Below are 13,063 nucleotides of genomic sequence, written 5' to 3'. Positions count from 1 at the left end.
TGGATGGAGGCTGACAGAGTACTTGCTACCTGAAACACAGCCAGTCATCACGGAAGAGGGAATCACTCACTGACTCTTAAAGCTTTTGCTTGGAAAATGACACACATCAATTTCACTCAGGATTTATTGACCAATGCAAGTCCCATGGCCAAGCCTGAGTTCTGAGAGAGTGAGGATATATAATCCTCCCACAGGAAGTAGCACCAAAAATAGATGAACAGTAATACAATCTACCACATCAGCATTTTTAAATGCACTAGTGGATATCATCACCTTAAAGCGCCTTTGAAAAACCCCAAAGAGCTAAGTAGCCCTCACCTCCCTTCTGAGCCTCTTCCCCACTCTCCAGAGCCAAACAACTCTTCCCTTGTTCTCATGCAAACCTCCTTAAATTTTAGTACTTGACAACACAGTACCCCTTCTACACCAACCACTTGTCAAAATATTTCTTTCAAACAAAGGAATGCTGGTGTTAATTGTTAAAATAATAATTTTTTTTGTCTAATTATGCAAGAAACCCTGATAAATAGGCGTGGAGAGAAGCAGAACGCTGCCTCCTGAAAATGGCATTTTTACATCATAATTTATAATAGTTCCAAATACCAGGAAAACCACAAGTAGAGTTAAAGGAAGTTGTCATCTTTGCAGAGCAGAGGAGTGCCAGGTGAGTGTTTTCTAGAATCTGGGAATTAGGCTGAGATCTGCTCAGGCCCACCTGTTCTCCAGCTGTAGCTCTAGCTCAAAAAGAATTTCAATAGCAATGCTAGTAAACAGAGAACAAGGCCAGTGCCTATCTGTGGCAGAGAGCTGCCCAAGACAGATCTTACCTTTTTTTTTGTTTTTTGAAGTTGGTTAAAGAAAAGACCATGTTTTCAAGGGGTTATTGGCTCTGCAAAAGTTCTTTTGTGAAGTGTCTGTTCAAATGATGTGCTCAATAAGAAAAAGTCAAATAATTCTTTTTTTTTTTTAAAGGGCAAGAGATTTGAACAGACACTTTGCAAAACTGGATGCTCAAGTTTCTAGTAGGCAAATGAATAGATACCAACGCTTGTCTAAGAAAATAAACTAAAATTAACAAAAACTACTCTAGTACTAAGTTTTGGTGAGGATGCAGGACAACTGGAAATCTCAAATATTAAATAAATGAGTGCAAACACACTGGATAACTATTTGATTGTATCTACTGAACCTAAATATAGACCTACCCTATAAATCACCAATATCACTTACAGTTTTATCCCCAAGAGAAGTAATTTATCCATCAAAAAATATGGACAAAACAACAACAACAAAAATATGGATGAGGTTATTTATAGCAGATTTATTCATAATTGTCAAAAGCTGGGAGCAGATGATTATCAGTAGAAGAATAAATACATAAATTGTGGTATGGTCAAATAATGAACTCCTACATAACAATAAAAAAAAGAACCACTGATGCCCACGTAACATGGCTGAATCTAAAAAAACACTACTCTGAGCAAAAGAAACCAACCACAAAAAACTGCATACCGAACTTATATGAAGTTCAAAAGGAGGACAATCTAATTGGTGGTGACAGAAGTCAAAAATGCACTGATATCAGGGGTGGGTTATTGATGATGAAGGAACAGAAAAGAATGGTCATGGGTCCTAGAAATTCTCTTCATTTTAATCTGCATGGTTGTTACACAGATATGTATAAAATATTATCAGGCTCTACTTAAGATAATTGCTATGTAGTTTAGTGCGTGTGTTATCCGTCAATTGAAAACAGTAAGTTCAGGCTTCTTATTTCACCAAAGAATGGAAACCTTGAAAACTCCTATGAGATGGAAATAAATGTTTCCATTTCAAAAATAATCTTGAAGTTGGAAGTAAAATTTTTTTTTTTAAATTTGTTTTGTGGTGCATTTTGAAAGATTGGTAAGAATTGGTCAGGTGAAGAAGGAAATCAAGTTTCAAAGACAAAGAAGCAAGAGAGAATAAGAACCATTAAGAGAATTATAAGAAGTGTGGACCCAGTGTCAAATACACATGATAAAAATCTAGATGATTAACATGTTTAGCAACATGCTATTGGGTTTCTAGAAAATGGGAATCATTAAGAAAATAAGAAGTTGCCTAACAGACCTAGTTCAATGATTCATTTACATGAATTAGTATTTTACTCTGGAAAATAAACAACGAAACTGGTGCTCTGTTATTTCTGAAGATTAGATCCAGCAGTTTCCAAAGGGAGCCAGAGCAGTCTGGCTTGAATTTTAGCATCTCCATGCTTGTCCCAGATGCGCGGGCAGGGAATTAATAAGAACACACGTCAGATTGTTTTCTCTGTAACCACCAACAGCCTCCTTAGTTTGTAAGAATGAACTCTTGGGTTCCCTTATTATCATTCCTCTTGCCCTCCTCAACTGTCCCTGGGCAGAATGCCTATGGGACATAGACTAGTGATTTAAAATGTCCTATTCATTACCAAGAATGTCGGCCTTTCAGTGCAGACCGAGAAACCCTGAACTATGCTGGGGACGGAGGGAGTACTAATAGTAGGCTATTGTTTCAATTGATTACGGCAGCACCTTGGCCTCCTAAGCAGTGACAGACGGAGGCAGGCTTAGGAATGCTTATCTGGTGGGAACAGACAAGATGTTATCAGATCCTCGCTTTAAAACATCTCTGTGTAACATCTCTCTTCTTTCAGTGGCCGGAGAAAGTAGGTCAGAGGGGGAGGGCCTGGGTGAGCCACAGAGGCCGAGTTGGAGGTCCTCATACAGGGTTAATCAACTCTGCGACACTACCATTTTCCCCTCTGGTTTTCCCCTTTCCCATCCCTGGTTATAACATGGGGCACACTCTGCAGTTTCAGCTTAAATTAGGAAGGAAAGATTCATCACGGCAACCGCCTTCTTGATTTGGAGATAGTGTGGCTCTTTATCTCCCAACTGCAAAAACCTGATAAGAATGCAGAGGTGATGTGATCATTTGCAACCGATTATAGGAATTTTTAAACTAAACAGATGAAAAGGAAAGGGGGTGGTGCAGGGGGAAAGAATGTTCGCTGATTACAGCTATTATGTGCATCACTTCTTTCATGTCTTTGGATTTTGCCATGAAAAGAGAGAACCACACCAAAATGCCCTTAGGGTTTAACTTTGGAAGACACGCGGGGGGGAGGGGGGTCAGGACTGACCCTAATATTTCCTGAATATGGTGGGACTTTGGGAGAGTCTTCTTAAGCTCCATGGACCTGGGATACTTCATCTGAATCAGCAGGTCTTCAACAAGAAGCCCCGACAGGTCATGCTCATCCTTGAATTCTATGATTCAATGACTTCTAGAATTTGATGAGCTCGTTTTTGTTTTGTTTGTTTGTTTGCTTTTCAGAATAAAATCTACTGGGGTCAAATCCAGGAACCGAGACAGAGCAGCACGTGCACCCACAGTCTGCTCCAGCACCAACACCCTCGCCCGGCTGAACACGGCCGGTGGCTCGCCTCTGCTCTGACTTCCTGTTTGTGTGACTTGGGCTCTCTCCTTAAGGTCCTTAAACGTGCATCCTTATTTGGGAAATATGGATAATACCTGCCTCACAGAGTTGCTGTGTTTTCTGTAAGGCCAGGAAAGGTACCTGATTTAGACCAGTAGTTTTTTTTTTTTTTTAACAGTTCCATGAATTTTAATACCTGAGTAGATTTGTGTAACCGCCACCATCACAATCAGGATACACAGCAGTTCTACCACCCCAGCAAATTCCCTGTGCTTGCTTTTCATAGTCACAACCCTTTCCACCTGACTGACTAGACCAGTAGCTTTTACTATGACTCTCCACCAAGTACTGGGGCATGAATCTGGAGCCAGATTTCTCAGGTTCAGATCTGAGCTCTGCCAGTGTCTATCTGTGTAAACTTGGGCACGTTGCTTAATCTCTCTGTCTCAGTTTTCTCATCTGTAAAATGGAGATAATGCTACCTACCTCATGGGGTTGTTGTGAGGATTAAATGAATTAATGTTTATAATATCCTTAAATAGTTTAAATAACTTTTTCAATATTAAATACTTGAATATTAAAATATTTTAAAGATTAAATATTTGACACATAGCAAATGCTATGTGTTTTTCAAATTAAATGAAAAAATATATATACATATACATACACATACACTCCCACATACATACAATTCTTATACATATAAATGTGATGGCACAAAGCAAGTGTTCAATCAATGTTGGGCATGATGATGATGATCATGATGATCACAGAAATGACTTGTTTTTAGGACTAGAAATGAAGCTTTAGAAACCAGTTCCTACATGAGGCACTGCATTGGCAGAGGGAAAGGAGAAATAGGAACATGTTGCAGAAAAAGCTATGAGGCTGGGTCAGCAGTACTGGCCACTAGATACGCTTGTGGTTGGGGACAGAGGTAATGCAGAAGCTGAATCAAATGATGGCTCTAGATTTCTCTCTGGGCAACACGGTAGATGGTGGTACCATTAATTGAGAGAAAATCTAGGAAGGATCAGATCTGAGGTGAAATAAAGTGAGTTTATATGTTTAGAAATGTTGACTTTTGAGGTGCCTGCAAGACATTCAAAGAAGCCCACTTACCCAAATAAGAACTGACTAAAGAATAGAATCCTGCGTAGATCCTGGCCAAGACCAATTCCAGCAACCACATAAATCATCCCATTTTACATGTAACTACTTATACTTCGGTTTTAAAAAAGACAAAAAAAAATCTGAAGAAAATCCGTGGAAGTGCTTGTCCCCGTCACTTGCCTGGGAAGCACTCTGAAGGTCAGCAGGTCTAACTTCCTCTTTAGATGGATGACCTGTGACGTTGTTCAGCCATTTGTCATTTACAAAGCACGTTCACATCCCGGATCTTATTTAAACTTGTGAAAAGATCACACCCCATTGGATTGACAGGATTTGGAGTTGAGACTAGATCCAGACCACCTCTGTCCAGAGTTCTCTCTGCTATCAGTTAATTATAAAATATAAGTAGATTACATAACTATAATATTATATAATTATACCGTGTCAATGGGTACTATAACTATTTTACATACCAGATTTAAACCAGATTATCTACTTTAATCGTCAGACCAACCCAGGAGATAGACGCCATCAGCTCCATTTTCAAATAATGTAAAGTATTTGCACAAGATCGCATAGATGTTAAATGACAAATTTGGAGTAATTGAGTCCAAATCTTCGTTATATTTTTTTGTTGGATTTTATTATAATAATGTGTAAGTAATAAAGCGAGTTTTTTCAAGAAAAACTAGTCTTCCTTAATGTAAATCCTGGCTCTGTCTTTTATTAGCTGTGGGATTTGGGGAAAATTACTTAACTTCTCTGTGTCTCAGTGCAGTGACCTGTAAAATTTGAACAATAATGGCATCTGACACATAGGGTTGTAATGAGAATACACGGAGTTAATATTTGTAAAATGTTTAGCAAAAAGCCTGAAATTTGGTAAATTAATTAATTAATGTTTGGTATTACCATGACTATAATTATGATTTCCTGTGGGATCCATTTTTTTCAGTAGAGATCAAACTTTGGAAATCAGTCCAGTGTAAACCAAACCCAATAAGTATTTCCTTATTTTTTTGCATCCACATTTATTACCAAAAAAAAAAAAAAAATCAAAGGTCTTAAGGAAAACAGTGTACACAGGTTAAGAAGGGAGGAAATTAAAGCAAGAAAATAAAGGCAAGACTTGACGCTATCACTTCCATTCAGTTTATGTCAGGAAGTGTCGTACATTTATAAGATTTGGGTCACAAATTCAACTTTGAATTTCTAGCAGTCCATGCAATGAGGGAACTATGATCAGAGAATCTAAAAGACGAAGGAGGGCTTCCCTGGTGGCACAGTGGTTAAGAATCGGCCGGCCAATGCAGGGGACACAGGTTCGAGCCCTGGTCTGGGAAGATCCCACATGCCGCAGAGCCCATGAGCCACAACTACTGACCCCGCTGCCACAACTACTGAACCCTGCATGCCTAGAGCCCGTGCTCTGCAACAGGAGAAGCCACTGCAATGAGAAGCCCGGGCACCACAACGAAGACACAATGCAGCCAATAATAAATAAATAAATATATAAACAAATAAATAAACCAACATGCCCATTTTAAAAAAATAAAGACAAAAGGAACGCTCAGGAGAGGCACCACTAGTCTTTAAGGCAGTTCAGAGAGGAACTCGTCTTACAACCTGATCACAAGTGCCCCCAGGATAGGACCAGCCCAGCCCACAGCTGTCAAAAGACTGCACAGGAAAACAACACAGAGCACCAACAACTTTGTCATGAGGATAATTTTGTTTCCACCAGAGCTGTGGCCCCCTTTGTTTCACAAGAAATCCTTTCTTTCACTTCTGCATTTGTTTGGTTTAGGGGTTTAGCTGTTAAAATATATATATATATATATACACACACAGAGAGAGCAATGCCAATGGTTGGACCAGACATCAGACACCAGTGATGAAAGGTGTCCTTTGGGCTCCTCTGAGGTCATCCGTGTGTTGCCTTCATTGTTCTTGGCAGGACTGTGGACAGAAGGGCGAGCAGAGACTTTGCAGTCAGGCAGCCCCATCGGTCTGGGTCTCCTCGGGTCCAGGGACCCCAGAAGGGCCAGCTGTTCACTACATTCTAACTGTGATGCCCCAGAGCTCTTAAACCCTCCCTATTGCAACTCTTGAAATTTCTAAAAACACTGGGTCCTCAGTGTCATCTCAGATGGACAGGATATATCTCCATTTCTCTCTGAATCCCAGTCCTCCTGGCACTCATCTCTGCTTGGTTTTTCCTGAGACAGGCAAGACTATTCCCCAGCTGCTTTCCCTCCTGGCTACTCCCTCAGCTCTACTAGGACTACCAGGCAGAGCCCCATCTCCAGATATCCCCAACTAACCCCCAGCTTCCTTTCCCCATGGCGTCTCCTTTATACAACTCCACCTAATCCCTGAAAGGATTTTAATGGTTCGTGCCAAAGACGTTAATTTTTTAAAAGTCATAAAATTATTAAAATAAGCCTTCTATATCTCTACTGTAAACACAATTTCTCCCATCTCTGAACTCCTTCAGCATCTGAACTCTTTTAAATTAATCAACATATTCTGCCTGGTTTTATAGCTATTCAGATTCACAGATTAACTTTTTCTTCTGGACTATGATTTCTTGAAGAAAAACCCATAGAAAATCCATGCAAATGTTCCTTATATATCTAATGAATGAATAAATACTTAGAAGGTATCTTTGGGGGGATGGGACAGTGAGGGGGCAGTATTCTGGAGGAGCTCTTCATACAGTGGGTGAGACAGCCCTGTGAGCATTATTTTAATTCACTTTTGTGAACACAGTGATAGATTAAGCCAAGTGCCTATAGGAACATGGAGAAGGGATGACCTGAGACACTTTAGACAAATGAATTATTTATAGCTAAATATTTATAGCCAGCATAATAAAAAGGATATGAACAAGCAACGAAAGGAGGTTAATGGGAGACCCTGACAATGAATGTAATAGTTGGTACTGAACATCCTGGCAGCCAAGTTGAAAAGGGAAATTGTATGCCTTGACTAGCTCTGGGTGTCAAATCAAACTCACCAGTTTACAGGGAACACAAACTTTTATCCTTGTTTGTTCTGACTTCCAACAACACCTCACCTAAGGGACACTGAGCTACATAATGAAGAGATTAACAGAAATAATAGTTGTAAGTAGTAGAAATGATAAATCCAAGGGCATATTGTTGATCCTTTGGGGAAAGTAAATCTCCATGAGAAACTGAAAAAGTAAAAAGCTAATGAGGATGTGGAGAAGCTGAATCTTTCATACATTGCTGGTGGGAATATAAAAATGGTGCACCCAGGCTGGAAGACAGTTTGCAGGTTCCTATAAAACTAAATATGCAACTACCATATGACCCATCAATTGCATCTGGATGTTTATCCCAGAGAATGAAAACTTATATTCACACAAAAGCCTACCCACGAATACTTAATAGCAACATTGTTTGTAATAGCCTAAAACTGGAAACAACACATGACATGGATATCCTTCAATGGTGATTGGTTAAGCACACTGGGATTCATCCATATCATGGAAAACCACTCAGAAATAAAATGAAAGAGTTATTGATACATGGAACAACCTGATTACTCTCCAGGGAATTGTGTTGAGTGAAAAATTCCAATCCCAAAAGGGTACAAACTGTGTGATTCCATTTATATGACATTCTTGAAATGAAAAAATTATAGAAATGGACAACTGATTACTAGATGCCAGCAGTTAAAAAGGGGCTGGGTTAGGAGGGAGGTGGGGGGCTGGAAAAGGGCCATATAAAGAACCCTGGTGGTGGCTGCAACGTCCTGGATCTTGACTGCAATGACCTCAGTATCCAGGCTGTGACATCGTACTACACGGTTCTGCAAGATGTTACCACCGGGGAAAATGGAGTACAGGATACACGGGCTTTCAGGATCCTTTGTATTATTTCTTACAACTGCATAGAAATCTGAAATGGTCTCAAAATAAAAGTTTAATTTTCAAAACAGTGAATCATTAAAATGACACAGACATTTTTAAAAAGTTTGGCAGGTTCTTAGAAACTTAAGCACGGATTTACCGTGAGATGCACTAATCCCACACCTAGGAATTTGCCCAAGAGAAACGAAAACATACAACCATACAAAAACCTGCCTGCAAATATTTGCAGCAACTTTATTCATGGTCTTCAAAAACTCAGAACAGGGCTTCCCTGGTGGCGCAGTGGTTGAGAGTCCGCCTGCCGATGCAGGGGATACGGGTTTGTGCCCCGGTCCGGGAAGATCCCACATACCACGGAGCGGCTGGGCCCGTGAGCCATGGCTGCTGAGCCTGCGCATCCGGAGCCTGTGCTCCGCAACGGGAGAGGCCACAACAGTGAGAGGCCCGCGTACCAAAAAAAAAAAAAAAAAAAAAAAAAACTGAGGACAACTTGAATGTCATCAACTGTGAATGGATGAACAAATGGGGGGTCCACCCACACAATGGAATAATACTCAGCATTAGAAAGAAACTACTAATACAGGCAACAACATAAACAAATGTCAAATGCATTATGCTCTGTGAAATGAGCCAGATTCGAGCTACTACCCGTTGTATAATTTCATTTATATGACATTCTGGAAAAAGCAAAACTATAGGCATAAAAAACAGATCAATGGCTGCTAGGGGCTGCAGATGGCAGGAAGGTATTGACTACAAACAAGACATGTGGGAACACTTTGGGGTGATGCAAATGTTCAATGCGTTGACCATGGTGGTGTTTACAAAATTATATGCAGGTTTTTTCAAAATTCATAGAACTGTATACCTAATAAGGAAGAAATTTACTGAATATAAATCATGCCTCGGTGGGAGTTTGGGGTTAGCAGATGCAAACTAGTATATATAGAATGGATAAATAACAAGGTCCTACTGTAGAGCACAGGGAACTATATTCAATATCCTGCGATAAACCGTAATGGAAAATAATATAAAAAAGAATATATATATATATATATGTATGTATAACTGAAACACTTTGCTGTACAGCAGAAATTAACAGAACATTGCAAATCAACTAAACTTCAAATAAATAAATAAAGCCTCAAGAAACTTGACTTAAAAGGTGAGTCATTAAGCTTTCTGATGTTACACTGCTGGAGTTCTGAGAAGTTAGAGGACTGGTGATACGCATGCACCCCGCTCATGAAAGATGGGCCAAGTCAAACGCAGCGAAAGGCACATAACTCCTTGTCCATCAATATCCACATCTACCCTGTGCTGTCCTACGACTACCGAGGCACAGAGATTCTAAGAGAGCCACACAAGGCCTCACCAATAATAATGTGTGACAGAACCAGAACTCAAACCCAGATTTCCCTAGGCTGGAAAAATGTGCTCTGTCTACAACATGGCGCTGTATGATGCGGCTGGTGAGGAACCAGAATGGAAGAATTTTAAATCGCCAGTTAGAGAGTCGTTGTGGACCTGGTGATGGTGTGTGCATTAGTTGTGAAACTAAAGAACCCAACTTGGGTTTTGAATCCTGATATGGCTCCTCCCTTCTGCTCAGAGACAAATGGGCCATGAGCCTACGATCTGAGCCTGGGTCTGCCTAGGAAGGAGCTTCAGATCGTCCTACTTTACAAAAAGGACAACATGCAATTTCCAACCCAAACAGACCTGGGGTTCCAGCCAGCCGGCTGAGTTGAGGTACTACTAGGGCAGCCAGGATTCTGCACTGAAATAACAAGACACAGACCAAGGTCTGCTGCGGATGAGAGATGCTGGTGCGAGGGGAGCTGGGAGCCGCGCCACCGCATTCACATTGTTCTCTTAGCTCGTGGCCAGGGCACAGGGGCCCCAGGAGGAGATGCTGAGGATGACCTTGAGGAACAGAGCATGTGACTGGTTACCGGGGCTGATGAGCAATAAGATGGGCTCAAAACAGCCCGCCAGCCCTCCTCTTGGCTTCCTGCATGAGTGTCATTTCCAGCATCTGTTCATTCAACACATGTTTATATCGGACCTGGACCTGGAAAGCCCAGCTGTGAAATCGGGCAATTCCCAGGTGATTCTTGGGGTAAGACAATCCCTTCTACACAGAGAGGAGCCTCCACTCTAGTGTAAGTTAGGAAAAGCTGCCCCTCCCCACAGCTTTTCCACTCTAACCTTGATGCTCCAGATCCTTTTCTCATCACCCCCTCAACTGCACCATTTCTTGGTGGAGCTGTTCCCACCATCGCTAAGCTCTAACCCTCCTCATCACTCAGCTGGATTTTAAAATAAGCCCTTGACTGATCTCCCTGGCACCATCAAGCCCTCAAATCTGTTCCCTGATGGAATTAACGCATGCCTCTGGCCAATTTTACACCCTGCTCTCCCTCTCTGTGGCCAGCAGAGTGAAGTCTAAACACCTTGGAAAGGCATAGGATGTCTGTGACTGTCTGGTGCCTTCTGGCCCCTGAGTTCTCACCTCCTTGGGGCCCCTTGGCACCCATGCTCTGTCCATTCGAACCTCCTTGCTGGTCCCTGAGCAACCTGGCGTCTTCAGGCCTCTGTCCTTCAGCACCTACCACTCCCTCTTCCTGGGGTGGCCCTGTCATGATTCTCCACTTAAGTCCTCAGAGTCTTCAGGAAAATGCCATCCCTCCTGGGGAAGCCCACTCCTCTCCACTTCCCCCACTCCCTCCCCTGTGTCTCTCCCCGAAGACCATGAACTTCCCAGGGGCCAAGACCAAGTCTTCCTGACCTCATAGCCTTTACTCTCAACCCAGTGCCTGGAATATAATAGAATTTTAATTTCCATTTTCAAATGGATGAAGGAAGGAGGGAAAGAAGGAGGTGGGGAGGAAGGAAGGATCGCTCTCAGCTCCTGAGATAAGGGCCAGCATAATTAAAGGTGTTGAAATCAATTGCTTGGAAAATTAGGTCTAGGAGGCCACCATAGAATGACAGTATCCTAGATAACTATAGATTCTCAAAGGTAACTGAAAATTGGGGAGTGATCCACAGACAGTCAAAAATAATAATAACTTCAAGAGTTACCATGAATGAATAAATTCAATATTGACTGAGGGCCTCTTCTGCACTAGGCAAAACTACATACATTATCCCATTTAATCACCCCCCACAACCAAATTTGTATGTATAATTATATTTATTCTATTGATAAGGAAACTGAGGCTCAAAGAGGTTAAGAAAGTACCCAACATCACACAGCTAGTGAGCACGGAATCAGGATTTGAATTCAGGGCTCTCTGACTCGAAACCTGTGCTTATTCCGTTGCATCACTCAACTCCCCCCCTCCCCTTTTACTTCCAGTACCTTCCCCTTTCCTTCCATTTTCTGCTTGTTCAAAAGTTAACCTCGGCGCAGTGTATTTAAATACAGAACACGACAGAATCCTCACTCTTAAAAGGCAAAAAGCACAGCATCTTAATTGAAACAAGATAATCCAAACATTGGCTTCCCTTAAAGTTTATAAATTCCATTTCATTGACTTGTATTTTCACAAATGACTGCCATGTCAAAGTTATTTTATTTTTACAGAAGTTAGGAAAATAAAAAGAGAGGAAGTTTTAGAACAAGATAACTTACAGCATGTTTTGGTTCTTTCTTCTGGGTGTTACAGAAAAGTTGAGAAGTTGTCAAGAGAAAACTCACAGGCTTTTGGACTCCATTCCTCCGGGACCCTTGCCCACCGGCCCAGACCCATGGGTACCCTGGGTTGCTGACAGCTGCGACCCTGAAATCTTGTTTCTTTCTCTCTTTCAAAACCCCTTCCTCACCCCCAACACCAAGATAATTTTCTAGCAGGACGCTCCTTGCAAAATCAGAATTAGAAGTAAAGGCAGGGCTTCCCTGGTGGCGCAGTGGTTGAGAGTCCGCCTGCCAGTGCAGGGCACACGGGTTCGTGCCCCGGTCCGGGAAGATCCCACATGCTGTGGAGCTGCTGGGCCCGTGAGCCATGGCCACTGAACCTGCGCATCCGGAGCCTGTGCTCCCCAACGAGAGAGGCCACAGCAGTGAGAGGCTGGCATACCGCAAAAAAAAAAAAAAAAAAAAAAAAAAGAAGTAAAGGCAGAGAGCTCCCACATTTATTTGGGTCACAGTTCCAGAAAAGATGCTTTTAGCCAAAATGGCCAAAGTCAGTGCTTCTTTCACAGAAATCAGTTTGAATGTATATTAAATACAGGATCTTGGGTCCCTCAGTTAACTTCTCTGTACCTTTTATACAGAACAAGAGAGATAACACCCGACCCTCCACATATGCGTGTGAGCGCAGAAACCTATGGTTCCTCTCACCTAATCCTCAGGATCCCTCATCTTCAGACACTGCAGGGCCTGGTGAGGCACCAAGGGTTCTGGGATCAAAAGAACTGGGTACCTGTGATGAATCCACTATTCCTTTGGGCTTCAGATATTTGGGGTTGAGTGTCTTCATCTCTAGGGGAAATATAATTCCATCTACCTTCTTTGCCTAATATGTTTGGCTGTGACTTGCATGTGATCTGTGATCATGTGCACAAGAGCTTTTGAA

The sequence above is a fragment of the Mesoplodon mirus genome (assembly GCF_964341445.2).
Source record: "Mesoplodon mirus genome assembly, chromosome: 14".
Classification (NCBI taxonomy): domain Eukaryota; kingdom Metazoa; phylum Chordata; class Mammalia; order Artiodactyla; family Ziphiidae; genus Mesoplodon; species Mesoplodon mirus.
This window is presented reverse-complemented; position numbering follows the sequence as displayed.